This window comes from Rattus norvegicus, chromosome 17 (genome assembly GCF_036323735.1).
Source record: "Rattus norvegicus strain BN/NHsdMcwi chromosome 17, GRCr8, whole genome shotgun sequence".
Lineage (NCBI taxonomy): Eukaryota > Metazoa > Chordata > Mammalia > Rodentia > Muridae > Rattus > Rattus norvegicus.
The window spans coordinates 85,975,217-86,003,199 of NC_086035.1; the positions used below are offsets into that span (position 1 = coordinate 85,975,217).

Sequence of the window (27,983 nt, forward strand, 5' to 3'; positions counted from 1 at the left end):
TCTGTGGCCTTGTTGAGTGGGGGTCTTCTGACGGACTCTTACACTAGCTGCCTGGGAGATAGTCTGATCCTGGCTTCCTTTGGTTGAAGATGTAGAACTCTCATCTCTGCCTGCACCATGTCTGCCTGGATGCTGTCATGCTCCTGCCTTGATGAGAATGGAACCTCTGAACTATAAGCCAGCCCCCACTAAATATTGTCCTTATAAGAGTTGCCTTGGTCATGGTGTCTCTTCACAGTAATGAAAGCCTAGCTAATACAATACTTTTTAGATTTTATGTGATGCTATTTTGAACGATTTGAAAGGCATGGATTTAAAGGAAATTGACAAGTTGCCAGTTAACATTATAACAATCTTAAGTTTCAATTTTATCCTAATGACCATCTTGATTTGCTATGTCTTCTCAAAAATCAAGGCCCTAAAAGAAATTCATGATCCTTAGAAAAGGGATTAAAAGATCTTATAAGAGAGAATAAGAATAGCAGTAAGGCAATGGGCGAATACAGAAAATTACAAACCAGAGTATGGAGACTCTTCAGATGGCTGGGGCGCAGAAAGAGAAAGGGCTGAAAATTGGCAACAGGAGCTAGAAAAGACTATAGAGCAAAAAATGCAGAATTGCACAGATCAAACCTAATAACAGAGATAGCAATAATATTTGGAAGCAGAGCCTGGAGGATAATTTACTAAAGTTAATAAATCAAATAAAATAAAGGCTACAATATCAGAAATAGAACAGAAAGAAAAATTAAAATTATAGAAGCAGGGCTGAGAACAGAAGATACAGGAACCTACTGAAAAAAATGAACGACAAAGAAAGAAATTTAAGACTTGACAACACAGTCTAGAGCAAACACTGAAACTAAAGGTACAGGATTTTATAGCTCACGATAAGCAACAGAGAGGAAAATGAAGATTAGAGATAGGAGCTGAGAAGACACTAGAACAAAAGCTGCAGAATTTCACGGATCTGACTGAACAGCAGAGAGGAAATAATGATATTTGGAAGCAAGGCCTGCAGGATATTTTACTAAAAATCAATCAAAATAAAGTAGACATTAAAATATCAGAAGTATAATATGAAGAAAAATAGAATATGGAAGCAGAGCTTTGAACAGAGGATACAGGAGCTTATGGAACAGAATAAACGAACAGCAGAAGGGAAAATGTGAGACATGGGAAGAGGCTTTGGAGGAGGTCACACAAAGCTCTAAGTTAGGATGAAGAAAATGCCAGGATGGCAGAGGCACAAACCCTAGACAGATATGAAATATTAGCTCCGCCCTTAAGAGAGAAACTTAAATATTAATCAAAGAAAATACTCAGGTAAAGACAAAAGATAAAATTAGAGAAAACCAACCGAAGATTATTAAAAAGCAAACCTTAGTTTATCTAGTTAATATTCAATAGAGACCAACAGACTTTAATTATCCATTTAAATGGCAATCCATGGATATTTTAGAGCTAAAAGAATTAAGGAAAATGTCACTTATTTTGGAATAAATTCACCATTTGTAAAATAAATCCTGACCTCTTAGGCTATCAAAAATTAAAGTAAACCCCAGAGATGGGAAGGATATGGCAAAAGCAATATTAGAGCCTGGGTCACATTTACAAGAGTTCTCATGGTGGAGAGAAGAGGCTAAGGAAATGGCACACAAAATGAAACCAGAGGTATCAACATTTCTAAACATCAACTGCTCAGTAGTGATTTGGTTGTTTTGCTTAGATAGAGATGCAAGTCAAATAAGATGAAGAAACCTTGACATTATGTCACTTGGCAGTCTTAAATGCCTGGGACAAGGTGGAAGAAACAGGAAGAAGATTTAAACCATTTTCTCAGGTCAAAGAAGGTCCAAAAGAAACATTCACTGACTTTTTGCAAAGACTGTAGAAAGTAATATATTGGACAGTTGTAGATAGAAAGTAATATATTGGACAGTTGTAGAAAGAAATATATTGGATTTATTAATAAGAAAGGCACTAATCGAGTCTTCAGCTTTTGAAAATGTGAATGCAGAATGCAAGGAAGTAATCAAACTATTAAGGGCAAGGCCAACATGAATAGATGAATGGATTAGAAATACAGTTGATGTTAGACTTCGTTCACCAAATATGACCTTAGTAGACAACAAATATGACCTTAATAGACAAAGCCACCACTAAAGGCCTTGAGACAATCTAAAATCTCCAATGTCTTAATTATAGTGATCAAGGTCATTTCAAAAAATAAAAAATACTGCAAAGAAAACCAAATTAATTCTAAATGGGAGCCTATGCCTCCTTCAATATGTAAGAGATGTGGCAAAAACTACATGTGGATCAATGAATGTAAATGAACAACAGACAAATGGTATAACTCCTTATTTAAAAATTCCCAGGGAGCCCTTTTGCAGGCCCCAGTGCCAAACAGGGAAAAAGCTCTTCCACAGAACAATCAAACACAATTACTCTGAAAACAAACATCGTAAGACCAAATAGGAAACTCAAGACAAATTCTATAGATGAACCAAGAAACCTGAAAGAGGCCCAAAAAATGAATATTTTGGCAAACTTATATAAAGGATCAAAGACCAAAGTTAAAGATATTTATAAATAATATTAAAATTAAACAAATGGTCAACACTGTAGTAGATGTGTCAACATTATATCTCCAAAATCTTGGCCGCTGCGAGAGGTTGAGATGGCAAAGCATCAGATGGCTTAAATATACAGAACCTAAAGGTCAAGTAAGAAAATTAAGGCCTTACATGGCTGATATAGCCATAAACTTATGGGGAGGAGATCTGATACCACAACAGAAAGCAAACTAACATCAACTTCAAATCAACTTCAACTTCAGACGCAGCTACAAAACCAGTCAGGCTCTTTAAAAAGGTTACCAAAGACAGTTACAAACTATCTAGGCTGTCCATAAACAAGATACAACAGAGGCTGACATTTCAACTTTACATCAGTGAGCCACTACTGATGAAACACCAACAACCTTACCACTAAGATGGTGACTGACTATCCCATTTGGATTGAACAAAAGTCTATGACAGACAGAAGAAGAAAAAAGTAATACAGAAACTAGAACAGCTAGTCCAAAAGCAACTGGAGGCTCAGCATATAGAAGAGTGCAACTGAAGTGGATCCAACTAAAATTATGGTACCTTCGACTTTTACTAATGTGGAGATTGCCTCATTATTGGCACAAGGTGTACACTGGCAAAGAACTTGAAATAATTTTTGGGAAAGATTAAAAACAAATAATCTAAAATCAAACAATTTCTGTTTATAAAAAGAATTAATTAGACTCTACCTGGTATAATAAAAAGGACTCTAATTTTTGGAGCCCCTACATTTTACACTAATGCAAATAAATCAGAAAAAGCAAGATATAAATCAAAAGATATAAATAAGATAGTTTTTTTTTCTTTTCTTTTTTTAGGAGCTGGGAACCGAACCCAGGGCCTTGTGCTTGCTAGGCAAGCGCTCTACCACTGAGCTAAATCCCCAACCCCAATAAGATAGTTTAGAGTTCTTAAAAATCAATTCAAAAATCAAAACTATATACAATCCTTAAATATTAGATTTTTCAAGTCTCTTAATGCAATAACTGACTCTCAATATGTAAAAAGAGATGTTTTACATATAGAAACTACTAAACTTATTCATGATTATTCTAAATTGACTTCACTGTTTATTCAGCTACAATAAATAATAAAAAATAAGAATCATCCATTATATAACACACATCAAATCCCATACCAGTCTGCAAGGTCCCCTGGCACAAAATAATAATAAAGAAATTGATCAATTATTGGTAGGAAATATATTACAAAGAAACACCAAAGATTTTAAAAAAAGAATTCTCCATCACTTGGCAATAAGCCAAGAAAATTATGAAGAAATGTTATTCTTTATATAACCAAACTCTATTATTTACTGTAAATAACTCTAAAGATACCCAAAGAAATAAAATTTGGCAAATAGATATGTTCTATTTTGCAGAGTTTGGTAAACTAAATTATATGCATCAGATAATAAATACATATTCAGGACTTCAATGGACAACTGCTTTAGCTTCTGAAAAGGATGATTCTATAATTTCACACTTGTTGGAAGTTATGATCATTATGAAAATATTCATACAAATTAAAACTGACAATGTGCCAACATATGTCTCTAATAAGATATAGTGATTTTTATGTATTATGGTATAAAACATGTTGTAGATTTACCACATAATCGCACAAGGCAAGCAACTGTGGAGAGATAAAACAATAAGAGATGCTTAAGAAACAAAGGGGGCGGAAGTCCCACACCCGCGGATCCCGGCCCGCAGCAGCTCTCTGCTCCCAAACCCCGTGGGAGAGAGACCTCACCGCCTGATCAGGTGGGCACTCCTGAGGCTGCAGAGCGGAGGAGACCACCAACACTGCCCACCCCTGCCCACATCCCTGGCCCAAGAGGCAACTGTATAAGGCCTCTGGGTTCCCGTAGGGGAGGGCCCAGGGGTGGCAGGACCCCTGCGCCTGAGACACCGCCGGAACCTGAAGGAAACAGACAGGATAAACAGTTCTCTGCACCCAAATCCCGTGGGAGGGAGAGCTAAACCTTCAGAGAGGCGGACACGCCTGGGAAACCAGAAGAGACTGCACTCTGTGCACATCCAGACGCCAGAGGAAAACACCAAAAGCCATCTGGAACCCTGGTGCACGGAGGCTCCCAGAAAGAGCGGCGCAGATCTTCCCGGTTGCTGACGCGGCGGAGAGGACTTAGGCAGTACCCCACAAGCAAACTTGAGCCTTGGAACCGCAGGTAGGACCAACTTTTCCCCTGCAAGAAACCTGCCTGGTGAACTCAAGACACAGGCCCACAGGAACAGCTGAAGACCTGTAGAGAGGAAAAACTACACGCCCGAAAGCAGAACACTCTGTCCCCATAACTGGCTGAAAGAAAACAGGAAAACAGGTCTACAGCACTCCTGACACACAGGCTTACAGGACAGTCTAGCCACGGTCAGAAATAGCAGAACAAAGTAACACTAGAGATAATCTGATGGCGAGAGGCAAGCGCAGAAACCCAAGCAACAGAAACCAAGACTACATGGCATCATCGGAGCCCAATTCTCCCACCAAAGCAAACACGGAATATCCAAACACACCAGAAAAGCAAGATCTAGTTTCAAAATCATATTTGATCATGATGCTGGAGGACTTCAAGAAAGACATAAAGAACTCCCTTAGAGAACAAGTAGAAGCCTACAGAGAGGAATCGCAAAAATCCCTGAAAGAATTCCAGGAAAACACAATCAAACAGTTGAAGGAATTAAAAATGGAAATAGAAGCAATCAAGAAAGAATACATGGAAACAACCCTGGACATAGAAAATCAAAAGAAAAGACAAGGAGCTGTAGATACAAGCTTCACCAACAGAATACAAGAGATGGAAGAGAGAATCTCGGGAGCAGAAGATTCCATAGAAATCATTGACTCAACTGTCAAAGATAATGTAAAGCGGAAAAAGCTACTGGTCCAAAACATACAGGAAATCCAGGACTCAATGAGAAGATCAAACCTAAGGATAATAGGTATAGAAGAGAGTGAAGACTCCCAGCTCAAAGGACCAGTAAATATCTTCAACAAAATCATAGAAGAAAACTTCCCTAACCTAAAAAAAGAGATACCCATAGGCATACAAGAAGCCTACAGAACTCCAAATAGCTTGGACCAGAAAAGAAACACCTCCCGTCACATAATTGTCAAAACACCAAACGCACAAAATAAAGAAAGAATATTAAAAGCAGTAAGGGAAAAAGGTCAAGTAACATATAAAGGCAGACCTATCAGAATCACACCAGACTTTTCGCCAGAAACTATGAAGGCCAGAAGATCCTGGACAGATGTCATACAGACCCTAAGAGAACACAAATGCCAGCCCAGGTTACTGTATCCTGCAAAACTCTCAATTAACATAGATGGAGAAACCAAGATATTCCACGACAAAACCAAATTTACACAATATCTTTCTACAAATCCAGCACTACAAAGGATAATAAAGGGTAAAGCCCAACATAAGGAGGCAAGCTATACCCTAGAAGAAGCAAGAAACTAATCGTCTTGGCAACAAAACAAAGAGAATGAAAGCACACAAACATAACCTCACATCCAAATATGAATATAACGGGAAGCAATAATCACTATTCCTTAATATCTCTCAACATCAATGGCCTCAACTCCCCAATAAAAAGACATAGATTAACAAACTGGATACGCAATGAGGACCCTGCATTCTGCTGCCTACAGGAAACATACCTCAGAGACAAAGACAGACACTACCTCAGAGTGAAAGGCTGGAAAACAACTTTCCAAGCAAATGGTCAGAAGAAGCAAGCTGGAGTAGCCATTCTAATATCAAATAAAATCAATTTTCAATTAAAAGTCATCAAAAAAGATAAGGAAGGACACTTCATATTCATCAAAGGAAAAATCCACCAAGATGAACTCTCAATCCTCATCTTCGATTGGTTTATATACAAGTGTGCAATTTCTAGGCTTGAAAGTAAAATGATGCTATCTGGTGCTGGATAGAGGAGCCTTATTTTTTATTATGGCAGCTTGCTATTTTTGTAACATGGTGATTTGGTTGAACACAATAAAGTACAGTAGTAACTGATCTCCCCTTCTTCCTGGATGAGTGAGGAGATGATTAAATGTTGATGTCAGCATCCATGAGCATATTCAGATGAGCTTCTGCTTCTGTTGAAAAGGATGCTGTGTTTGATTGTGGTCCGAAGCTTTGAAGCACTACTTGGCATCTCCTTCCTTGGAGGTCTCACTGTTTAAACATAACAGATTTGATAGCTTGTTGGTAAGGTGAGGTCCAGCTTGTCTCCACTAGGTCATCTTCATGTGAATCCGGTGGTTATACGGTTTTGTTCTAGGGATATTTCATTTTTTTAATAACGGTTTTAGCTGACATTCATGGAGAGAATGAATCCTTAGAAGTGTGCCACTAGTGAAAGGAAATCCTGTCTAGAGTATGTTTCTTTACAAAGCTGTGTCACACCATCCTTTGGGCCCTCTGCTGGAAAAGTAGAATCAAGTCTCAAATAATGCCTTTTAAATTGTATCCTCTAGTATTATAGATGTAGGACAGTACTGTATCATACCTCTGTGGATGTAAAATAGCTTGTACCTGCTTTATGATACGTAGTAGTGACCGTGCTTTATCAGAGCTGTTTTTAATGATGTTGCTCAGAATGTTTTCTTTCCAGATGATGATTGAGAAGCTAATTTAAAAAAAAAAATGGTGCCAGGTACCACAAGAGTAACAGAACTGTGCTGTTTTCTCGGGTTTTTTTTTTTACTTTTTTTTTTTTAATGGAGTGTGCTGGATGTCTCTACAGTTTTGTTCAGATGACTGCAGAACCTGGAAAAGCTGTTGCTGCTGTTGATGCATAACACACTGCTATTATTGGTCTTTTTATATAAATATAAATATATATATACAGATATATAATTTGAATTTTTTGAAACTTTACCTGTGCTGTCAACTTTCGAAAAAAGTATCCCCGTTTACTGTGTTGAGTTGGCACTGTACAGAAATTAACAGCCATATTGGTCTAGAAATGTTGAACTTAAGTTTTTTCCATTTGTACAGGGGTAACACACTGTATTAAATATGTAAGGTCTTATATACGTGGGTTTGATTACAAAAACTAATAAAGTATTCTCTAAATTAAAAAAAATAAAAAAAATAAATAAAAAATAAAAAAGAAACAAAGGGGGCAACAGAGACCCTCAGAGATAGATTGCATAATGCTTTATTAACCTTAAATATTTAAATGCTAATGAACAAAATACGGCTGATAAAAGACATTGAATTATGGGGAAAACTGCTGAACTAGATTGTCCTAACTTCAGAATGGAAAACAGGAAATGTGTTATTCTGGGGACAGGGTTATGACTTTATTTCCACAAGAAAAAGAAAAGCTATGGGTTCCTTCCAACATGATAAAAATCAGACGTGACAGGGAGAACTGAAAATCTTAGCTATGGACAGGAAGAAGAATAACAAGATCAGTAAGGTGGGTGATGTATACAATGATCTCTATACACAGAAACAGCTCTGGCACCAGCTGAGATTTAAATGTCTATATACAGCCAGTAAATCTTATTGGCTACAAAATTCTCACAACTTATTATTACATGCATCCTTTTAGATGGCATGAATAGAAATTTATATTGCAGTTTCATTACATAATCAAACTAACCTATAAAGAGAGACAGTTGTCTTTTTTCATTGATTTTCCTTAATTGATCTGTGCACCCTGCCATCCCATACAAATGTCTTTACAGAGCTAGATGTTGCTCGTAAGGCTTGCATATTGCAGAATGGAAGACCAGGAAAGACAACCCTGACAGACAGGATTCACCCTCAGGGATGGTGAGATGCTGGGACCTGCTGTTCCAGCTCCCTGCTTGATCCTACCTCAACTGCATCGAAGCTGTTTCCTCTAAAGACTTGTTTCCAGGACATCTTCAAAACAGCTAGCTCACTCATCCAACCTTTCAGATTGTTAGTCAGGACTCTCGCTAAGCCATGAACTTCTCAGCACATAAGAGACTGACAGCAGGGGTTGGGGATTTAGCTCAGTGGTAGAGCGCTTGCCTATGAAGTGCAAGGCCCTGGGTTCGGTCCCCAGCTCCGGAAAAAAAAAGAACCAAAAAAAAAAAAAAAAAAAAAAAAGAGAGAGAGACTGATAGCAAATGATGCCAACTAGCTTTCTTTTGACAAAACATTTTCCTATTTCCTTTTGGGCCCCCAAAAGGGAATTCTTTACCCCACCCTAGTCCCCTAAGGTAGGATAGATAGCTTGGCCATTTTATGAGTTATAGATGAGTTGTCATTTTAGGGGATGATTTACAAATGGTTATGGTCTTGGACAGTGAGGAAATGAAATAGGAAAGTTAGACTTCCTTTCCTCTTTTCTATCCTTCTTTAAGTAAGGGAAAGGGGGTTAAGAAAAAGGGGGAGATATAGAAATATTATAAAAAAATCAGACAAATAAGGGTAGATTACTGAATCTACTCTTAAATAAAAACATTTTATAGCCATAATTTTATATTGATAGAAATCTTTATATTTTGATGCAGAATTGAAATTATTTCCTTACATTGATAGAAAATTTTGTATATTGATACAAAATTTAAGATTAACTTTGTTACCACATTATATAGTTTATGTTTCAACTCTTAGATAGGCATTGTGCCTATGCATTTGCTGCTCTCGCAGACCTTTTCAGTCCATGGGGATTTGACATCTTAAGGCCTCCACAGTACTGCATGCAGGTGGCACACAGGCAAAACACTGATACACTTAAACTAAGTCGGGAAGGAAACACTGATACACTTAGACTAAGTCGGGAAGGAAACACTGATACACTTAAACTAAGTCGGGAAGGAAACACTGATACACTTAAACTAAGTTGGGAAGGAAAACTAGATATGAAATAGTAGTAACCACCTGCCTAGCAATGTCGAAGGCCCTAGGTTTAATCTCCTGTACCAACTACACAGTCACATATACATACAAAGACACAGACAGACAGACAGACAGACAGACACACACACACACACACACACACACACACACACTCTGAAGGCACAGTATCCTTACAATCACATCAAGATGCCCTACAAAGTTGTAGGGACCAGATGTCTCACTGTCTGAGAACTCACCTGCAACTGTTTTTCTTCTTCTTTTTTTTCCACTTACACCTCCTCCATGATGTCCCTTGAGCACACACTTGTAGATTCTTTTTCCTGAAATGGCCTGCTCTCTTACTGCTATGACTCACATTCTGCCCTTCCTGGGTTTGCTCAGTGAGCATCCCCATGTACTCTATCTGAAACTACACACTTCTGCCAACATTCTTCACCCCTCTTCTGCTTTGTCTTTCTCCAAAGACTTATAACTGTACAATTTGTGATTCTCCTTGGCTATGATGTATAAATACTGTGCTGTTTCTTCAAAACATTAGTAAGAATGAAAAAGTAATGAAAGGTAAATTATTCTAAATACCAATATATGCCTATTGTGCAACTAATAAAACCCACTTACCATTTATTAAAATGTCTTCAAAATTAGATAAAGTTCTATTTTTAGTCCAAAGCCAACTATATCCATGTAGGCTGGACCTGAAGCCCTTCATCATTAACTCTCCTACCCACCCCATTAATATGTTTTATTTAGTACTGAAAAGCATTTCTTCTGTTCGTATACATTTTAAGTTATGTCAAATTTCCCTACTCACTGTAATGGATGAAAAGAATAATAGGCTGAAAGATTGCTTAATGACTGGACACTAAAATAAAGGTAGTTGCCAATGTAATTTTCTCTCTAAAAACTTGGAGGGTTCTGTTTTCTTGACATGTGTGTGTATTTATGTGTGCACACAGGTGTAGGGACAGCTGTATGGACAGCTGTATACATTCTTATGCTCTAAGATCTAGAATCGACAATTGGGACCTCATAAAACTACAAAGCTTCCGTAAGGCAAAGGACACTGTCATTAAGAAAAATGGCAACCAACAGATTGGGAAAAGATTTTTACCAATCCTACAACTGATAAAGGGCTTGTATCCAAAATATACAAAGAACTCAAGAAGTTAAGACTCCAGAGAGCCAAATAGCCCTATTAAAAAATGGAGTGCAGAGCTAAACAAAGAATTCTCAGCTGAGGAATGTCGAATGGCTGAGAAGTACTTAAAGAAATGTTCAACATCCTTAGTCATCAGGGAAATACAAGTCAAAACAACCCTGAGATTCTACCTCACATCAGTCAGAATGGCTACGATCAAAACCTCAGGTGAAAAAAGATGCTGGTAAGGATATGGAGAAAGAGGAACACTCCTCCATTGTTGGTGGGATTGCAAACTGGTACAATCACTCTGCAAATCAGTCTGGAGGTTCCTCAGAAAATTCAACATTGTACTACCTGAGAACCCAGCTATACCTCTCCTGGGTATATACCCAAAAGATGCTCCAACATACAACAAAGACACACACTCCACTATGCTCATAGCAGCCTTATTTATAATAGCCAGAAGCTGGAAAGAATCCACATGCCCTTCAACAGAGGAATGGATACAGAAAACGTGGTACATCTACACAATGGAGGACTACTCAGCTATCAAAAACAATGACTTCATGAAATTCATAGGCAAATGGTTTGAACTAGAAAATATTGGGGTTGGGGATTTAGCTCAGTGGTAGAGCGCTTGCCTAGGAAGCGCAAGGCCCTGGGTTTGGTCCCCAGCTCCGAAAAAAAGAACCAAAAAAAAAAAAACAAAAACAAAAACAAAACAAAAGAAAATATCACCCTGAGTGAGGTAACCTGATCACAGAAAAACATACATGGTATGCACTCACTGATAAGTGGATATTAGCCCAAAAGCTCAAATTACCCAAGATACAATCCACAGACCACATGAAGCTCAAGAAGGATGACCAAAATGCAGATGCTTCACTCCTTCTTAAAAGGGGGAACAAAAATATCTATAGGAGGGGATATGGAGGCAAACTTTGGAGCAGAAACTGAAGGAACAGCCATTCAGGGCCTGCCCCTCATGTGGCCCATATATTTACAGCCACCAAAACTAGATAATATTGCTGAATTTATGAAGTGAATGCTGACAGGAACCGGATATAGATGTCTCCTGAGAGACACAGCCAGAGCATGTCCAATACAGAGGTCAATGCTAGCAGCAAACCACCAAACTGAGAACAGGATCCCTTTGGGGGGAATTAGAAGAACTATTGAAAGAGGTGAAGGAGCTTGCAACCCCATAAGAACAACAATGCCAATCAACCAGAGCTCCCAGGGACTAAACCACTACCCAAAGAATACACATGGACTGACCATGCTCCAACTGCATAGGTAGCAGAGAATAGCCTTGTTGGGCACCAATGGAAGGAGAAGTCCTTGGTCCTGCCAATGTTAGACCCCCAGTGTAGAGGAATGTCGGGAGTGGGGGAGTGGAAAGGGGGGTTGGATGGGGAGGGGAATACCTTTATAGAAGAAGGTAAGGGGGATAGGATAGGATAGGTTAGGATAGGAAAGGATAGGATAGGGGGGCTCATGTCTGAGAAACTGGGAAAGGGAATAACATTTGAAATGTAAATTAAAAACATCCAATTAAGGAAGGAAGGAAGGAAGGAAGGAAGGAAGGGAGGGAGGGAGGGAGGGAGGGAGGGAGAGAGGGAGAGAGAGAGAAACAGTTGTACTTAAAAAAAAAAAAAAAAGAGCCAGACCCAGTTTTTAAAAAATTCTAAGCACAAAATGTATAGGACATTTCTTTTCAAAAGGTGAAACTAAAGATATAGAAATTAAACCAATGCTACTGGGATTAGATGTTGAAGTAGGAATTAACTACAAATGGAACAAAGGGCTTTAAAATAGTGGGGATGCCCTACAATTGGCCTGTAATGAACAAGGATTCTAACCTTAAAAAGAAAATTGTGGCTTTTGTCCCCACCCCCTGTGTGTGTGTGTGTGTGTGTGTGTGTGTGTGTGTGTGTGTGTCCTCTTGTCCCGCTCCCCCTCTCTTCCCATTACCCTCCCTCCTCTCTCTCCATGTGCTCATGGCTGGCCTCTACTCTTCTACTCTCTCTGTGTCTCTCTCCCTTCCCCTGCCCCACCCCTCTCTGCCTTTCTCTGTCTCTACTCCCTCAACTCCCCTCCCCATGCCCCGAATAAACTATTCTATACTATTAAAAAAAGAAAGAAAGAAAGAAAGAAAGAAAGAAAGAAAGAAAGAAAGAAAGAAAGAAAGAAAGAGAAAGAAAAGAAAATTGTGACCCCTCTGTGGCAAAGAAATGTACAGGATTCTGACACTAATTAACCCATATCACAGTTTTGGCATTTCCCTGAATTTTTTCACTGTAATATTTTACTAAGTTCCTGATTCATATCTGAAATCTTGTATAATTTTTATAAAGGTAAAGATGATAGTTAAAATTACTATGGATATTTAAGTGACCATTATAATTATAATTTTCAGCAAATTAATTTATTTTTCATTAGGATTTTTCACTTTTCATCATTTTGATCTTTCTAAATTCTGTGAACAACATTTTATCGTATGAAAGAAACAAAAATATATTTCAAAGTTATGTTAATATTATATTAGCACATAAAATAGTCATTTCTATGAGTTAGCTAAACTGATTCATTGCTGCCTTTTAAATATTATCATTCTAGAAGTTAAAATAACAAATCCATAGGTTTTATTTTTACTCTTTTACTAGGTTGTTTAAAGAAGGTCAGCAAAAAATAAAAGTTATAGGTATATAAGATTTTAACTAAAAGTGCAGACACAGCATTAGAACTAGAGAAGGGACAGAGACAGGAAATTCTGTTACAGGAGAGAATAACAGACATTTTAAAAGTGAAAGATCTGAAACTTATGAGGCTAGAAAGTGTCTGCAATCCTGCTCATGTATTTGTTCTTATCCTTCCATAATGAGCTGCTGATCTTGACACATTTTCTTCCTTATCAGATTCTTTATCTACAGTTGGCATACCAAAGATTTATTTTCAAAAATGAATTACAATAGAATATGGAGTTACACAATATTTTAGAGTCCCCATCATACTCTAATTTGTCTTTTTTATATTTTATATCATACTAACTTATATAAATATAGCTTCTAAACTCCCATTTTTATTACAGTACAGTTGATAATATAAAATTGTACCACTACAACACATTATAAAACTTGATAGTTTGATTTTAATTCTGTATTACACATGGTTCTCTAGAAGGAAAGAACTTACAGAATGAATAAATATATAAAAGGAGTTTATTACAGTGGCTTACAGGCTATGGTCTGGCTAGTCCAATAATGGCTATATATCAAGGGCAAGTACAAGAATCCAGTAACTGCTTAGTCCACAGACTGTATATCTCAGCACACACTGGAATCCAAAAGAAGTAAGCTCTGGACGTGCCAGTGAGGAGGGAGTGGACGTGCCAGTGAGGAGGGAGTGGACGGACGTGCCAGTGAAAGCAAGCAGGCAAAGAGAGAGCAAGCTTCCTTCTCCCAGGTCCTCTGGATAGGCTGCCATAGAAGATGAAACCTAGATTAAAAGTTGATTTTACCACCTCAAAATATTAAAAGTGGGTCTTCCCAACTAAAATGGTTTAATTAAGGAGGGAAAAAAAACCATCTCCCTCACAACTGCTTGGCTTTTAGTTAATTTCAGTGTAGTCAAGCTGACAACCAAGAACAGCCATCACAACTTGACACGTGCTCAGACCTCCTTATTTCGTGCCTAATTTCCAAATGAAAACAATAGCCAGGTCATTATTAAGCTTTGCATGATACAACTCTCCCATGTATGACTGCAAATGCATTATATATTTAACCAGACCATAATCACACCTGACATGATGTAACTATCCCTCACATAACCGCAAACAAGTTATAAATTTTAGAATAGGTGGCAATATCCCTTAAGGGACATTCTTACAATATCTCAAACTTAAATATGATGATCACTGATATTCTCTTTATTGATGTTACATGATAAAGAAATCAATACAAGAAAACACACTTGTCTGTACAAACACATTCTTAACAAAATCCAACAGAAATGCTCATGTCAATTATAGTCCTTGTTTCTGCAACTGCTTCTGTGGCCTTGGTTGGTGTGTGTGTGTAAAACTCCCTCCTCTACTACCTATTCTGCTTGTCCTCCACCCTCAGCAAGCTCCTCAGCAGGTCTCGGGTCTTTTCCTGGAAGAATAACCCATACTTCATCTCTTTGTCATTCTGCCTGGATTTGGTGACTATAGTTTCCCACTGACTTTATCAAAAGACATGGTAACAGCAAAAGAGGTCCTAAAGAGGTGTTCTCAACCTTCTAACACTGCAATCCTTTAATATAGTTTAATAAGAGTTCCTTATGTTGTGGTGACAACAACCATAAAATTATTTTCATTGCTACTTCACAACTATAAATTTGCTACTGAATGAATCATTACATAAATAGCTGGTATGAAAGATATCTGATATTCAACTCTTGTGAACAGGTCATTCAGGCCCCAAAGGAGTTGTAACACACAGGTTGAGAACCACTGCCCTAAAGGATCAATCACCACCCACATTCCAGATATAATTTTTCTTACAGCCATTGTGAAGCAGCCATTCAATTCCCCTTGTTAATCTAGATCACCCTTCCTAACACTGCTGATTCTTTTCTAGCCTGCCAGCTTATGGGCCTCAAAGGCCACAGTGGCCAGGGGGAGGTTCCCAGTTCAGTGGAGTGTTTGCCGTGGTTCTTGGCATGTGTGCTCTCCTCTCTGTACCAAAACTTCTAGGCCAACAGAACTTAAGGTTATTAGAACAGGAAGCAAAAGTTTTCCTAGTGAGTTCCTTAGGGGTGACAGTGAAATCCACCACTTGAGTCCTGAACTCAAGGTTCATGGCTATGGGAGAAACCATACCCTATATTGGGTGCTGATTCAAAGTATATACAGCCTTCTGGAGAGCCCTCCAGGCTGCAGCCACATAACTAGTGTGTAATTTAAAAATTTTCAAATCCTATTTGTAATGATGGTTCTTAAACGTTTTAACCTTCCTTGTAGCCCACCACCCACCAGAGGTAATGGAAAGGAAAGGATATGGGGAGGGGGGAAGTGGACCTGTTTAGAAAGGTTCTTTGGAGCAACTCCCATCTGTGTTGTCGGGAAATCAGCAGTTCAGTTCATAGATCAGCAGGCAGCAGCAGCTCGATCCACTCACAAACACCTCACAGATAAACCGGCAGTCCAATTCTATAGAGTGGGGATAGCAACAGTGGTGACACAACCTAGCAGAGACAGCCAGGTCTCAGCCTTGGCTTGAGTCAGCAGGAGGTACCAACAGGAGCACCAGAAGAAGTTCCCTGCTGTGCCTCTCTCAGGGAATCAAAGATTAGTGAAGACTCGAGACCCACAAGTGTTGCACAGCTACTTGTACCAGCAAACCAAGATCTGTCTCTGTTACTCTATGGAGTCCTATTTATGCCCTGTAAACATCATGTGTCCTCCACGTGCCTTGCCTCAGCACAGCTCTTACCTCAGCACGTGCATCCAATCTGCCCGAGTCCTTGTAAGCGGCAATAAACTGCAGCACAGCACCAGAAGGTTTTTGGTGCATTTCTCTCTATGGAGTTCTGACAAATGCAGCTCAATTATGCAATGTAAGGCAGCCCAATACATGTGTGTCATTAGCAAAGAATCTTTCATTCTGTGTCCTTTCATATGCTTGCTTTAACAGAACATCCACTCTCCTGTGTCTGCTTCAGGCACCTGCCTTAGTCTTTCCTTCCCATGTTTGCCCCAACCAAACACCATCCAACTGATCTTTCCAAAGAACCCTTAAGTTTCCACTTCACTAGTGCTATAACTGTGTCTTCAAAAGGCCATTCCATCTTCCTGTCAGGGCAGCTACTTCAGGAGGTGAGGGAACATGATTAAGACCAGTGTATTCAGTGATCATGAGTCCACTGTTATTCTTTGCTGGCTATGAAGTGAGTTTCTTAGTCAGAAGCAATTCTGTGTACAATACCCTACAGTGAATATGGCATTCTGGAAGTCCATGGATGGTGGTTTTGTAAGAAGCATTACAAACAGGAAAGGAAAATTCATAACCAGAGTATCAGTAAGGACAAAGCATTGTCCTTCCCACAGAGGAGGTGGTCCAATGTCAACCTGCCACCAAGTCACTGGGTGATTATCTCAAGGAATGGTGCCATATCTGGGACTCAGTGTTGGTCTCTGCTGTTGGCAGACCTGGCACTCTGCAGCAAAGCTATAGTAGGTCAGCCTTGGAAGCCCATGTTTTCAAGGCCATGTATAACCCCCATCTCTGCTGCCATGGCCACTTTGATCATGGCTCACTGGGCAATGACAGAGATGACTGGGTAAGGAAGCTGACTATTCCCAGAATGAGTCATCCTATTACTTGACTACTGAATTCCTCTGATGAAGTCACCTTCTGATGAGCATTCACATCAGACATTAAGTATCTTCACATCTTTTACCCATTTGCAAAGTTCTATCCACATACTTCTCCCATGATTTTTTTCTCACCAATTTTCCTGACAAATCCCTTTTTCCAAGTTCCTGATAAAACGCCAATACACGTAAATGAAAGTTTAAAAGATAAATAAAATATAATTCCAATTTTATCATTATTAAATTCAATAGTGATAAAATTATTCTGCCAAATTGGTATAAAATTTTCTAAATGGTTATTCTTAATTACCAATGCAAGCAATTTACAAACAACCTGGAAACCATGCTAGCATTTAGAGTACGCTTCAAGTATTCCTTTATATACAGAAACTAAGAGAAAAAATAATCAGAAATAAGCAGCGTAAGCTTTATTAAGTATTACTCTGAATTTTCTATTAAAGAGAAAGTATTTAAATCTAAGAGAAATGCACTAATTTAACTTTGTTATTAAAATTAAGCAGCACTTTAAACATATTTGAAGGCAAGTGTAGATTTGAATGAAGTTTGAGCATGAAATTAATTTAAATGAGAAAAAAAATGGACCTTTCAAATAAATCCTACAAATGATATTTTACCTAATCTGCTGGCCTGTTTTCAAAGAGGAATTACTATTAAGTCAGTCTTAGAAATAATTTCTGCTTGTCAAACATAAGTGGTTACCTGCCTTAAATAATCAGAAGGCCAAAGCCACAGTCTTCATAGAATGGACTGATAGATCGCCCACTGTTTTCATCTAAAACTACCTCTACCCTAATTGTTACTGGAGAGCACCTGTTCATATATTTCATATATGTTGTATCAAGAAACTGAACATAGAGTAATTTTCCTTTGAAAACAGAAAACAACTAGGACACTTAAATGGCATGATACTGTCCAATAAAAAGCCCGACTTTTATAAAAATAAAAAGGCTAACAGGTTCTTAACTGTGACACCATTTTTTAAGTCAGTTCCCAACTTTACTTATAATTTTATAAGCCAATACTAAAACTATTAATTTATCAAATAATAAAGAAGCCCCCCAAATGAAATTAGTATATATAGGACATATTCGTACACAATTAACTCATTAACAAGGCTACTGCTACTGGATGTATACGATAAATCTGAATTTTGTTAAAAACTAAACAAAACCCTCCAATCAAAGAAGAAATTTTATGCTTTTAGCATTTGAACCATCTTCCCTCAGCAAGTTAAATTTCTATGATTCCAAAAACAAATGTAGCACACACACTGACTGAAGCTGGAAGGTTCAGATCTCTCTGATACCAACATTAACACTGAGAGTGGCCACCTGAAACAAGAATGAAGAGTGATCAGGGAAACCAGTCTGAAAGCAACAGTAAGTCAACAGGAGTCTTCCCTTCTACAATAAATGAAACGGATGTAATAGAGTTCGGTTATCAATACATTCTTATATTGAAAGATATCAATTCTTCGAATGCTATATATATCCAAGTTTGTTCATATTAAAAATATTTCATTTCAAAATAAATTTGAGATAAACCTGATTTAATATAATGTAGTGCTGCTAACAAAATTATCTTTAGTAATCATTAATCTCTAAAAAAGAAAAAGGTCTCTCTAGTTTTACTATGACTATCAAGAAAGCCTACCAACTAAGACTTAATTAAAAAAATCAGTTATGTTTAATCTCACTAGTTAAAATGAAATAAGATGGGCTCTTTTTTTACTCTCATACATATGGAAGAAGCAAAGATCTGACTACAATATTAAATTCTAATTAGAATACTAGAAGTGTCAACTAGTGTAGCCACACTGAAAGTTGGCTCTGACATGTTGAATTTTGGTCTGTTGCTATATACTGTAATGCCAAATTCTGTACTAAAGGTCTACAACTACGAGTGATTTCTCCCATTTACAAACTTTTGTTGTGCAAACCTTGTTCCTTGATTTAAATTATTGGTTAAATAAAATTGGATACAGCCAATTACTGAGGCAGCCCTGCCAGAAGTCACCCTCAGGCATGCTGAGATGCTGATAATTGCTTTCCAGCTCCCAGCTTGATCCTCCCTACCTCAACTGCTCTGGAAGTGTTTCCTCTAAAGACTTGCTTCCAGGACATTTTCATTACATTGGTTCAGAATTTTGTAAATTAATACAAAAATAAGGTTATATTTTATTACACTGGTATAGAATTTTACATATTGCTATAGGTTTAAGGTTTTCATTGGCCTATGACAATGAAATCTTTTTATATTGATACAAAATTTAAGATTAATTTTGTTATATGTATGTTTTAACTCTTAAATGGGCATTGTGCCTATGCAACTCATTTAAAAATACAAGGTTTAATCCATATCCTTTTAATAGCTGCTATTACTAACTATTTAGGATAATTAAGTAATGCAAGTTAACAGTCAGGCAATAAATCCATGGTCTTATCTGATACATGGTCTCATCTGGATTATCACAAAAATATGCATCCTGGGTTATACAGATAATAGGTAGCTGGAGACAGGCAACACTGCCTGTTCAGAGTACATGGAGGGTCTTCAAAAATTTCAGAAATGCATATCTCAGAATATGGCATTTAAAGATGATTGTAGTATTCGAGGCCCTTTTGGTATTGAGGCATGTCAGCTCCTGGCAGCACCCATTGGAAGAAGATGATGAGCATCAAAGGCCTCAACATGGGATTGCTTCAGTTGTGGCAAGCTAGCCCCAAATAAGGTGAGAGCTATAATTGAACAGTGTTTTGAACAGGAAAACGGGCTGAGAATTTTAGAGATGTACAGGGAATACAGAAAGACAGAAGGAAGGAAGATGGAGGCACAGAAAGATGATCCAGATTACAGGTGGCTTTAAATAGCCACAGGTAGCTATGAATATCTTAGAAGGGATGGATAATTACAGGACAATTTGTCGTATCTAGATGGGCAGTTTATATCAATTGGCTCTGAGTTCGTGGTATGGATGTTTTGTGGAGTGAGGATTTGCTGATATAAATCTGACTGATAAAGTACAAGCCTCGAGAGTTTTGGTTTTACTGGGTTGCGGGGATTTGTGACCACAGGAGGCGGACAGCCGGTAATGTGGGCAGAATCCACAGCAAAAGAACCACAAGACAGGCTGCGTGGGGCTAGCCATGGAGGCAGCAAGACCACCGGGGCCAGAGAGCAGTCAGTGTTAGCGTGGGATAGTGCCTTTTTTTATATTTTACACAATACACTGGGCGAGAAAATATCCTAACTTTATCTACAGACAGAATGCTGCCCAGAAAAGGACAAACAGGGAGGTTGACTGTCAAGTTTTGCCAAGACAAAGTAAGCAAGTCCTGCATAATTCCTGCTTCATAGAAGGTCTGTCAGATATTCTGGGCCAGAAGGCTGAAGACAGACACTCCAGCATTACACGGAATTTTGGGGACTGTCTAGGAGGTCACTGTCTCTGTCATTTCTATATTTTTGGAAGCTGTGTCTTTGTGCTTTCTGCATGTTCAGCTATTGTTTATCTCCTTCTAAAGTCTTTGACTAGATAGTCATAGTCTTACTATAAGCTTAAATTCAGTTGTTTGGGATTTAAAAGGATGTTCTAGGTCTAAGAAGGTAATTTTGGGCTGGTAATCAGAGTTAGGATAGAAATTGATTTAAATCAGAACTCTGAACTCACCAGGACAGGATAGATGATACTTTCTCCTAAGTTGACAAATAAACAGACTAGACTTTCTGAATGTAACTTTTACCTAATAATTTCCATAATAATTTCAGAATTGTTTCTAGGGTATGCTGTTTATTACTATAGAAGAAAAGGCCTTTTTATTTAGACAAAAAAAGAAAAAAGAAGGGAATTGTTGAAGTTTGGTCTGTTGCTATGTATTCTAATGCTGGGAACGTCTAGATCTACAAGTGACTTGCCATGTCTACAAGCTTTTGTTGTGCAAACCTTCTTGATTTAAAACTACTGTTAAATAGAATTGACTACAGCCAATTACTGGAGGGAGTAGAGGTAGGTGGGTTTTGACTTACCAGGTTGCGTAGAGAAGAGAGAGAAAAGACCAGGAGGAGGATAAGCAGGCAAGCATATCTCAAAACCAACATTTATATAAATTCCCAGCAACGTTATAGTTATGAATATGTACATAGATTTGGTAATGAAAAGAATAGTCTGGAAGTACATGTTTCAACTGTTTCAATATAACTTATAGTATGGTAGAGTACTGGATTAAAGACTGGATAAATAGGGGTTGGGGATTTAGCTCAATGGTAGAGCGCTTGCAAGGCCCTGGGTTCGGTCCCCAGCTCCGAAAAATAGAAAAGAAAAAAAAAAAAAAGACTGGATAAATAGTTCTTTTATCTATAGAGTCATGTTTTAATTTCTAAGTTGTTTTAAATGTGACTTTCAAAGAAACATTGAAAGGTTGAACTAATTTTTGAGGTATGATTTGTAAAAGGTAGCAGAGTGAGAAGGAAATAAAGAGTAGTTGAACCAAGTATGTATGTCCACATGCTCATACCAACCAATAAGAGTAAGAGAGACACTGGTAAAAAAGACAGAAAGCCATGTGACTAAGGAAAGATCAGGGAGGTGTGTAGCAACAGCTGTCGTAAGGAAGCATTCAGTGGTCTGAAAAGGCAGGAAGAAATGGCTTAACAACTGGGAAACTGACCCACTCTCATTGGTGGCTCAACTGTATAAATAAGAGTGGCCGCTTAGTGGGAAAGTACTTAGCAACTCTGTTGACACAGACAACAGAAAGGGCCACTACAGTGGCAAATTGAATGTGCACGGCTAATTAACCCTTTCACCTTAGCGTTTTAGTCTACTCTTACTGTGCCTGTTAGGTCCGCTTTGAAATGTGTTAACACCAAATGCAGTTATAAGTCAGTTACACGTATTGATGAAGTCTGCAAATCTCACGAGGTGCATAGTCCTCCAGTGCCCGAAATGCCTCCTTTGCTGCTCTCATCAGGTTTTAATCAGGAAGCATTTTCAAAAGAAGAGGTTATTCAGAAACTCAAATACACATATCCTTTACCATGAAATGATAACTATTCAAGTCTTTTGTCATGAAGGTTTGCTTTATTGGTTTAATTTGGTTGGTTAGTTTTGTTTTTTTTTTCAATGTTAGAGTCACTTCAACTTTTCTTCTAGGAAAATGAGATAAAGAGTAACTTCACATGGGCAAACTGTTCTTGGAAATCGTAGGGTGCTGAAGGGGTTATAAATCGCAGACCACATAGCTGCTGCACGAGCAGCTCTGTCTGTGACTACACTTACTCCTTAAGAACAAAACCAAAACAACTTTGCATGTTGAAGAGAATGTGCTTTTAAGACAGTAGCAGGCGTACTGCTGGTTCATCCTCCTGCCTCCCAAACAGGCATGCGGCTGCTTTGAACTACGTGCATTTGAGAGCAAGACTCTTATTTCCACACACTCTAAAAACTAGAAAACCCACACAACAAGGTGTTCGAATATCCGGTTAAGAACATCTTGTGAAATTCTGACTTACGTGAAAAGCGTTCTTTCTATAAGGTATGTGAGGCTGCAGAAAGACGTGTCTACTCAATGATAAACTAAGGCCATCCATATAAGTGCTGTGCCTTTTTATTGCTTTTTGTTTTGTTTTTAAGACAAGGTCTCCTGTAGCCCAATCTGGTCTCAAAATCCTTTGTAGTCAAAGCTGTCTTCAAACTTCTGATCCTAAGGTCTCAGCCTCTCAAATGCCAAGATTACAGGAGTGCTACACCATACTTAGCTCTCTATTTCCCTGCTACTTATATCCTCAAAGGATCGACATTAGCCTACTACAGCAAAAATATCAATGTTAAGTTTTCTCCAACCACACTAGTTATCACTGAATCTTAATAAATACTTTAAAAATTACTAATTAAAGCCAGGCATGGTGATGCATGCCTTTCAGCACTTGGGAGGCAAAGATCAACAGATTTCTGTGGGTTCAAGGCCAGCTTAGTCTACCCAGTGAGTTCCAGGTCAGCCAGGGTAACACAGTGAGATTACATCTCAAGCAAATGAACAAACAAACAAAACTGTCTGGTCAAAACGCTAGCACATAGTTTGAGGAGAAGTCTAAAAGAATCCAGACCCAATAAAGATTAACGGCCGCTTAAAATTATTGTCCTTGCCTTTCAGGAGCAAGGGATGCTCTCAGCTCTGGCTTTCTTCAACTCTTCTTTCTAAATCACAAAATGCAAAAGAGCTGAAGAATACAGTCTGCCCCTACTTCCTGAAATAGTATCACCAGCCAGACACAGAATACTTGAACTCAGTATTCAAATGTCAGACAAAATTCAGGAATTTATCTTGGCTACCATCAGATTTCAAGAGAAATAAAAACAAAATGATACACTATGCCAAGTAAACACACTATTTAGCTAAAACCTGCAATCTAGGTAAGGTTAATTAAGTTACAACATGCAGATTTGGTAAAGCAAGTATTACCAGATTCCTCTCAGAAATTCACTCCTTCTTTTCTAGATAGCCACATAAACTAAACTATGAACCAAAATAACATTTCTAAAGGGGAAGTAACTACCCGTAATAGTAATTATTAAAGCAAGCAACACGGTGCAGCTCAATGTAAGACCTTTCTATGTGTTCTCAATGTTGCTAAGTCAGTCTAAGGTGTGAGTTTAGACCTGATCCCAGGCAGGTGACCAAAACACAGTCACCCAGAAGCTGAAAGTCAAGTATTAAGGTTTCGTTTTTTTTATTTCCCTCTACTAAAGAAAGCAAAAAAAAACCCAAAAAGCAAAAACAACCCCAAAACCCTTAATATAGCTAATACAGTATCTGAGTCAGGAAAAGAATATTCCTGAAAAACTATACCACCTATAAAACATTCTACTTGGGATCAGACTTTAAATTTTTTTATTCAAATAATCTAAAACAAACAAACAAACAAAAACAACCCTAGATCTCCCTCATAAAGAAGCACGGTCTGGAGGATTTTAAGGACTGGCTTGGATGGCACATGAAAATGCTGGTGGAGATTTAATTAATTTTTAAGGTCTTGCTGCTCATAGTACTCATAACTGATTACTCTATACATTTTTGAGGACTCTACCCCAGCCCACTTTTTCCTGCATTTTATGCAGTTTGGAAACTACAGTCTTGCAACATATGAAGCCATACATAGGGTTATAACAGAAACATCTTACACATGGAGAAAGCCTATCTAAAGAAGGAAATGATGAAACACAAGTTAAAGGCAGAATTTCAGTAAAAGAGATACCTTAGTTTGCTTTTTTTTCTTTGTCCACAATAGCTTTACTGATGAAGCCCTCTGCAAGTCAGACTACAGCACAATGGATAAAAGGACTATTAATCTCCTTTCCTTCTCTCAGCAAAACCTGTTACAGGTCTTCAATCTCTTCGCTGTCTTTTCTAACAATCCAAGACTTCTGCTCTAACCTTTACTGCTTCTTACTTTGTGGAAAGTTTAGTTTTGTTTAGTTTCCTCTTTCTCTTTCTCACAACTAGAAGGTAAATCTTTATACTCTCTAGTCTAACGTTATAAAGTCCTGTATTTGGAGAAAATTCTATATTCTACAACTTTTATGATAAATCTCTTACTCTGTCTCTGTGTCTCTGTCTCTCTCTCTGTGTCTCTGTTTCTCTCTGTCTCTCTGTGTCTCTCTGTCTCTGTCTCTCTCTCATACACACACACACACACACACACACACACACACACACACACACACACACACATTGTGTCTGCCTCTATCTACTGAGAAGAGAAATCAATCTAGCCCCTGGGATAAAATCCTTTTGAGACAAAACCTCACTGCGTAACTCTGACTGACCAGGAAGGAACTCACTATGTTAACAACTGGCCTTGAGCTCACAAAGCTCCACCTGCCTCCACCTCCTGAGTGCTGAGCTAAGACACAGGCAGTGCCACCACGTCCAACTGTACAGAATGTAACCAGCTTGTTCAGCAGTTATATTTTTGCATCAAAGCAAAACACTTTTCAATTAAAAATAAAAAAGAGCTCTTCCAAAATGAGTGATGTGAGGACTAGGGCAGTGGAAATCCAGGTGCCTCATAATGTGGTGAGAGACATATCAATTCTATGCCATCTATGATGATCATGTCCAGTGTGAATTTAATCAAAAAGAAAGTACATGTTTTCTTGTTTTTCCCCTTTGTGTCCACTTGCCCTCTTTCTTTCCTTTCTTTCTAGTCTTGCTATGCTGCCATGTTGGCCTCAAATTACTGAGCTCAAGTGATCCTGTCTCAGTTTTCAAGGGGGACTATAGTATAGGTATGTGCCACCATGACTGGGTCATGAGAAATTTTTAGAGAATCTCCAACTAAAAGCTCTTCAATATTCCTAAAAAGTATGAAAGTCAAAAAAGAAAAGAGAGAACACCCTAGAGCAGAAGATACTAAGGAGATGAGAAACTAATTGTGTGACTGTGAATCAGAAACAGGAAGTCAGCAGGAGCACTGATAAAACCGTGGGCAGCTGTGCAGACACGGCAGCGACTGGAGAGGACTCCAGTTAGACTGCACCTATCCTGGCCTGCTGCCACCACCTGGGACTCCAATTCCAGGGTGACACGAAGTCTCTGGCCTCCACAGGCACTGCCGCTCATATGCAATGCACCTCTCCCCATCGTATGCATAATTAAAAATAAAATAAATTTTAGTTAGGAAAAAGATTTACAGGTAGGCTGACAAACTGTGTCAGAGTTAACTTCCTGGTGCTGAAAAAGAGAGTGGGAAAATCTGGGGTGAAAAATATATAAGTTATATTATCCCTTTTATCTTTTAGTGTGTGTATGTATATGTAGGAGTACAGGAGCACACGTTCCAAAGTGTACACGTGAACACCAGAGAATAAGGTAGGTGTCCCTCTATGTACTGTACCATACTTCAGGCCCATACGTAAGCCTGTGGGAGGTTCTCTTGTCCCCATCCCCACCTCAGTTAAGAGCTGCGATTAAACGCAGTGTGTTTACATGTATGTGGATTTAAACTCATATCCCCACACTTGTGCGCCAAGCACTTTACCCAATGAGCCATCGACCTCCTCACTGAAGAAATGTTGTTGTTGTTGTTGTTGCTGCATTTTTACTGGCTGAAAAATTATATCAGAATGAAAAGGTCTAAGTAAAATTGAGTTAGAGTATGTTTTAAAAACTAGCTGGTGTGTGTTTGTTTCAGACAGGGCATTACTACATAGCTCGAGCTGACTGCCAGTGTGCAGGGATCCTCCCTTCCCCAGGCTAAGTGCAGGGAGTGCAAGCATGAACCCTCCTCGTGCAGCTTCAAACTGACAGCTGAGTGCCGTGATCATGTCTCCTTTACCGTTCCTTTCATACTCAGTATGTTCCTCTTGAAAACTGTCTCAGAATCTCTAGGTCACTCGTAGCTACCTGCTTAAAACTCAGTTTGCTACTGTCCCTCTTAAAGGGTGCCACCAAGATTGTTCATAACCTGCTAACACAGAATGCATTACATTTCTTTTTTCAAATGTTTATTAATATAAATTACAGACAGATTTTTCTTTAAAAAGCAAAGACAAACAGTTGTCCCAATTCAACATGTAATCAAATAAAATGGCATTTATTTCCATTAAGGTCAAACCAGATCTTCTCATTTTATACTTGAGCAATTGATTTCTTAAGCAAACTACAGAATTACAATTTCCTATTAGTATTCTCATCTTTTTCATTTCTGGTGTGGAAACTAGATAGTGTATTCTAAACCAAAATTCTATGTTCTATTTACTTGCTATATATCAATTATATACCATATATCAATTATATACCATATTGAGTAAACTACAAAGGAGTATCTGTTGGGGCTGGAGAGAGGACCTGGTCAGAGAGCCCAGGTTCAGTTCGCAGCATCCACACGGTGGCTCACAACTGTCTAGAACTCCAATTCCTGAAGGTATAATGCCCTTTTCTGGCCCCTGTGGGAGCAACATACGCGCACATATGATGTACATACATACATACAGGTAAACACTCATATATACATAATTTTAAAGACCTGTAACATCTTTGCCCTGGGACTGCAGTGTATACAGCTCAGTCACAGAACGTGATGTCAGTGTATCTGAAGCCCTAGGTTCCATTCCCAGCACCCCTACCCCAAACTGCCATGGAGTTGAGAGTGGCCATATCTGGATAAAATAGCTAATAGAGAAAACCTTATATGTATTGAAGTGCCCTGCTAGGATTAAGTTTAGAGTGAGCTTTAAGAATAAGTAGTACTTATTTTTGTTTGTTTTTGTGATGCAGAGCCTCGAGCACATTAGGAAATGCTCTGTCTCTCAGCTACATCTCCAACCTACTTTTTACTTCTTGAGGTAGGACTCAATAAGTTGCCCGGGCTGGTCCTGAATTCTCTCTGTAGTCTAGGTAGGCCTTTAATTTGCTGCAGCTTCCCAAGTAGCTGAGATTACAGGCTTCTGTCATCAAGTCTGGGTACTATTTTTAAATGGTTTTAATACACTTTTATTGACAGCTAATAATTGTAGTTACTTATGGGACTCAGCAGGGCACTTCAACACATATGTATCTAATGTGTGGTAATATGGATTAAGGTAACTGGCATATCTATCACCTCATTCATATGCTATTTTCTTATGCTAGAAATTTAAATTCTTTCCTACTAGCTACTTTGAAACCAACTGCTGTCAGTCATCCTTAATACTGCATGAGAACATGAGAAATTACTCCATCCAACTATATCTTACACCTGTCATCTACTGCTTCTCCATCTCTTTTCTCCTATATTGTTTCCAGGCTACAGAAACAAGCATTCTATTCTTTATTTTGAGATTAGCTTTTTCTTTCCAAATACACTATGTGCTCCTGTGACTGACATACTTAACATAATGGTTCTGTGCCGAGAAGGTAGCATTTGAAACACAGTTAAGAATGTGATCCTCATATTTGGCTTTTGGATATTTGCCCATTAATTTAT

The 27,983-nt window shown here is 38.3% G+C and overlaps 1 protein-coding gene and 1 long non-coding RNA gene across 3 annotated transcripts in view; both read right to left on the reverse strand.

Moving 5' to 3' along the window:
- Positions 1-27,983, reverse strand: part of Dnajc1 (DnaJ heat shock protein family (Hsp40) member C1) — a 157,304-nt gene that overhangs the window by 111,566 nt on the left and 17,755 nt on the right. The gene's annotated exons all lie outside the window — the stretch shown is intronic.
- The window catches only part of LOC134482756 (uncharacterized), a 36,729-nt gene continuing 16,735 nt past the window's right edge, over positions 7,990-27,983 (reverse strand). The window contains exon 2 of the long non-coding RNA XR_010059278.1: positions 7,990-27,945. This is a non-coding gene — a long non-coding RNA (uncharacterized LOC134482756). The remainder of the gene's footprint in view (positions 27,946-27,983) is intronic.